We start from the raw sequence: 5,795 nt of genomic DNA, 5'->3' as shown, positions 1-5,795 counted from the left end.
GTCTTTCGGAGGCTAACTGTTGATTTCTCTTAGTGGTGCTCTCCTCTTGTATTGCTTTGATTTTCAATAACTGAAATCAAAACAAAAAAAAAGTTACGTCGAATCCAGCAAAATCTTTCAGGTTACTTGCAAAACTCCTTTCCCTTAACCATCCACTGTAAAGAAAAAAAGTTCACCCTCTTGATTTCGTTATCCAATGACCGAGCTGAGTAATAACCAGATGTATTTCAAATGTAGCGATGCGGATGGTGACAAGATGGCGTTGCTTGCTAGACTGCAGTGCAACGCTTGACTAGAGCTCCTGGAAAAAGAATGCTGAGCTAAACCCCCATTGTCTTTTGTCATGCTTTGTGAAGCCTACTGCGCGGAGGTGAAGCCTGTGAGAGCTCACATATATTCATTGGGCACCTTCATTTGACTGACGGTTTTGCGCTTCCTCATTAGAATGGCTCGACCCAACTCAGACCCGACGGCAAACCAGCACAATATCCACCTCAGCTCCTACCTGATATCCACCTCGACCAGCTCACCCAGCTCACCCAGCGAGGTTATGGTGCCGAAGGTGGGGGCTGTGTCAGCGGCGCCAGAGCGGAGAAACTGGCGAAAACTACACAGCTGGAGAGTTCGGAGCTGATGACTAATGCAGGAGGGAGAACAACTCCTGAGGTCCCGGTCCCCTCCGAACCGCTGAGCTCTAGGACCCTTAAGGAAGGTGCTGCTGCTGCACTCGAAGCTCGTTCGACCGGCCCTACTGTTGCTGATTTCCTCCACGGGGCCGCAAAGCCAGTTCTGGGTCAACTGAAGCAGAGGGAGCCGAGGCGGGGGGGTCTGCAACTGAAGCCGGTAATGAAGTTATGACGACTGGTGGCACAGAGGATGCCGTGTTCAAGCTATGCAGGTCAGGAGCAGAGACTGAGCAGCAGCAGCCGGTACCAGCTGAAGAAGATGGCTTATTAGAGAGGGCTGAAGGTACGCCTCGTTCTGTATTACTTCCACACACTGTCGGGACTTTGCCTGACTCGGCTACCCCAGGTATTATCATTTCGAGTGATTTCAACTCTGACAATGCCCAATTATTGCATCCCCCTGAGTGGTGCTCAAAATATTCAGCGGGTGAGAATGGGGCGGGTTGCCCAAAAAAGTCACCAAATCACTGGCACCTTCAGCGAAGCCAGTTTAATTTATTATGAAGGTGAAAAATACCCAAGTGACTTTTTTCTTTTTCGGAGAGAGCCGAATGGTCAGATGATGATGTTTCCTCCACTACCGATGAGAGCTGTAGTGAGCAAATGGATGCTCCATGTTCCAGGGTTAAAACTTCCTTAAAAAAATGAAGGAAATGACATGAGCTAAAAGACCTTGCCTGGGATTATACGGCAAATCCACGTACTACTCCGCTGGAAACCTTGTCTAATGAGCAGCCGGGGCAGATCAGACACGCTGATTCAGTAGTATCTTCAACATTAGATACTATCTTACAGGCCATCTCCATACATCGCGAGGAAACACGTCAGGACAGCCGAAAGAACCAAGCCATGATGCGTAAAATGCAGGGAGCTGTGCGTAAACTCGCTAAGACATGCAGCTCATTCGGGGATCGATTCACGGAGTTAGAGACCAGGATGGTGTCCAATGAATCCAAAATGGCTGTCCATCAAGAACGGGAGGACTCACATGAAGCTCAACTAACAGATATCAAATGGAAGTTAGAGGAGTTTGAGAATCGCCAATGAAGAAATAATTTACCAGTTCTTGGGATCCCGGAAGGGACAGAAGGGGGGATCCTCGCTCCTTTGTGGTGGATCTTTTTCGAGATTCAATGCCTGAGCTTACTGGCTGGAATTGGGCTACTGAAGTCCAAAGGGCCCACCGTGTTCCTCTCACTGTGAAACATCCACAGAAACATGGAGGATACCCCCGTGCCATATTGGTTTATTTCAGCAACTTCCTGCTAGGACAGCCGGTCTTTGAGAAAGCCAGACCTGAGGCCAAAAGAATCAGGAATGAGGTCTTGTACTTTGTGCGCCCAGACTTTTGCCACACCACCGTCGAGAGGCGATAGAGCCTGCGACAATTAATTAGGCCATTCCAGGATAAAAGGGCGCAAGCTTACCTTAACAACCCTGCTCGGCTTAAAGTGATCTGGGAAGGACAGACCAAATTTTTTGCCTCAGAAATTAAAGCCAAAGAGTAGCTAGATGAAATATCAGCTTAGGCTAAGGCAGCATAAGCATTATCACTATTTTCAGTATTTTGAGCACAATTGTTTTTTTTTTAATCTAGATGTTGCATAGAAGTGCTTTAAAGACTCTGATCTAATCTGATATAGCAGATATATTCTGCGGGTTTACATTATGGGTGAAGATATGATATATATAGCATGACAAAAAAAGTACATAAATTTAAAAATAGGTGGGGGAAAAAAATTCTCTAGCTTTGAGCTTGGTATGTGCAATAATAGAAATAACAAAGAGCTCTAGTCATATGCTGCACGTCCATCATTGCGGACTCTTATGGAGTCTGTTTGTCTCAATTTGGGTGAGGGGTGTGGGGGGTGTGGGTGGGGGGTAGGTGGGTGGTTGGGGGATGGGGTCGAAAACTAAAAAAGGAAGCAACTCCAAATTTAACATCATAGCAATGCAACAGAAAGTAATAACAGCAGCAAAAGTTTGTATACCAAGAGAAAAATATGTTTTGATATGTTAATAAGATTTTTTAAAGCAGCAGAAGGATTCATGAAACTTTATATTAAACTGTAATGGGGAAGATAACAATCTGGTCCTTGAACTTGGCAGGCTTAAATGATAAAGCCAAGAGGGCTTGTTTTTGCGAGTTAATTAGACAGGGTTCTTTTGATATTGTTTGTTTGCAAGAAACCCATCTTCCCTGGGAAAAAAGAGAATTATTAAAGATTTTTGGTTATAATATACTCGCCTGTACAACTCAAACCTCGAACATCCGTGGGGTCGCGATTATGGCCAAAACATGTCTAGGTGTACCTAGTTGTCAAAAAATGGATTCCCAGTGGAGGTGGGCCATTGTAACACTAACATCAGGTATTACTATTTGTTCGGTTTATGGCTCAAATAAAGATGAACCTCAAATATTTGAAAATATTGAGCTTGCCTCTTGGCCGAAGTCAATAATATTTTGCGGGGATCTAAATATCTCACTGGGACCGACATTTAGCAGATATGTCCAAGAAAAATACTCAGGTCGAAAACCTAAAGTGATCAATGCGATAAGCCAATTGAGACATAGCCATGATCTAATAGACATCTCGGATTTAAAGAAGCATCATGATCCTGGATATACCTACTTTTCATATCCGAACAACAGATATGTTAGGATAGATCACTTTCTCATATCACTCAATTTAGTGACTAAAGCAGAAGTAAAAAAGCTCCCAAAAATGTTATCAGATCACAATCCCCTAGTTCTGATACTAGACATAACCAACTTTACCAGGCCATATACTAAATGGAGGTTTGACAAAAAGCTCCTAGCTGATGAAGGCTATGTGAATTTGATTAAAGAGTGGGCAGAGAGATTTTTTTTATATGAACCATTATAGTGCTTCTAGGGGGGTGGTATGGGATTGCTTCAAGGCAACCCTTAGAGGGGAAACTATTCGTTAGGTGGCAAGAGTAAAGAAACAACGAGAAGTCAGGAATTTACAACTAACACAGGATTTGATTAAAGCAGAAGAGGACCATGTTTTAGCAGTAACTCAGGGCAATGATGGAGTTCATATCCTTCATCGGAGAACGATCCTCAAATCTGAATTAAATAGCTGGTTAACTAAACGCTCAGCTGAGATATTTCAGACACATCGAAATAGCTTAGATGAGAATGGGGAGAGAGTTGGTAAGCAGCTGGCGCTACTCACCCGACAAAAGGCCTCATATAATTCAATAGCCTGTATCAACATAAATGGCAATGAATATACTGATCCCGATGAAATATACGAAGGGTTTCTGCAATATTATCAGGGACTGTATCATGACGATATTCTTCAAAGTGCTACAGAAGTCAGGAACGCTGCGACCAAATTTATAGGAAATACTAAACAAGTAAAGACATTAGATGATCTAACCAAGGAAGATCTTAAGAAAGAGATCAATATTCCCGAGATACAGATAGCCCTCTCTGGCTTGGCTTCAGGGAAAGCCACTGGCCCTGATAAAATTCCTATTGAAGTCTATAAAATTTTAGGTTCTGTTATACTGCCCCTTTTACATGATCTATTTACCGGTATACAACAAACCGGTAAGCCTCATGATTCTTGGGGTGAAACTGGTTTAATTATTTTTCCCAAAAAGAACAAACCAGTCGAGAAACCATCTTCGTACCGACCAATTTCGCTGAATAATTCAGACTCCAAACTCTATGCAAAGGTCTTAGCCAATCGGCTCAGGAGGGTTGTTGACATCTGGTCTCCCCCTGGCAACATGGCTTCATTCCAGGTAAAGGCACGACGGACCATATCCGTAGAGCCGTTTCACTTTTTGAATTCATGTCCAGTGTGGGGGCCATATGCCAATGATCCTCCTTGATGTCGAGAAGGCTTTTGATCGTGGGAGTTTTTGTGGAGAATACTTTCTTTAAATAATTTTGGGTCCAATTTTATCAATTCTATCAAAGCCATGTACCATCACCCGGAGGCAAGATTACAGATGATGGGTAAAGAATCTAGTGTCATCAATATATCCTGGGGAACGAGACAAGGTTGCCCTTGTTCCCCGATTCTCTTTGCTCTATATATCAATCCTTTGATCATTAGATTACTACAGGATCAGAAAATTAAGCCCATAAGTACAGGTGACTATGAGACAAAGGTCTTAGCATATGCCGATGATGTGGCTATATTAACATCAAAGCCCTCTGAGGCAATTGCACAAATTGATATAATTACTCATCAATTCGGGTTCTTTTCTGGATATTCACTCAACAAGGAAAAAACGATTATCATATGCACAGATAATACAGTATATAATGATCCTCGGAGAGTAGAGAAGGCTTCCTATTTAGGGATATGTTTAACATCTAACGTAGATGCGATTAACAGATTAAACTATGATCCCCTAATTAAGAACATTGAGAAGGACCTTAGGAGAATTAACAGCTTACATTTATCAATCATCAGTAGGGGGAACTATTTACAGATGAATGTACTCCCAAAAATCATTTATTTATTCCGTGCAATACCATTAGCAGTGGAAGACGACACTCTTAAAGTAATAGACTCGCTGTTATCATCCTTGATGTGACACTATGGGAAAATCAGAAGGTCACTCAAATATTTAACGTTACCACAGCATAGAGGGGGCCTAGCACTCCCCAATATTACGCTATATCATTGGGCTGCCTTTCTCCAACAAATGGCTCCTTTGCTTAGTATTATGGCTCCAGGTGCAGAAACTTTAATATTAGAAGTACCCTCTATATATGAACTCTTATTAGGGAAGAAATATCAAGGTCTTTTATTAAAACAACTAGAGCCAGGCTATTTAAAAAAAAACAAAATTCAAGACAATCAAGAGTGCGTGGCAAGTATGGTGCAAACTTTCAAGGTTTTTGACAATCCCAAAATATAATAGGTACACCCCTTCATGGGGCTCTTCAGTATTACCCTTGCTAGTAAACAATGACCTGGCTAAAAAATGGGAAATGATAGGCATAAGAACAGTTTGAGATTTCTGTGGAAGCGAATTAGACTGAAAATTCTCAACCATCCATAATACATTTGAAATCCCAAATTACCATCTTTTTAAATTTATGCAGGTAAAAACAAT

The sequence above is a fragment of the Lissotriton vulgaris genome, chromosome 7 (assembly GCF_964263255.1).
Source record: "Lissotriton vulgaris chromosome 7, aLisVul1.2, whole genome shotgun sequence".
NCBI classification, from domain to species: Eukaryota; Metazoa; Chordata; class Amphibia; order Caudata; family Salamandridae; genus Lissotriton; species Lissotriton vulgaris.
This window is presented reverse-complemented; position numbering follows the sequence as displayed.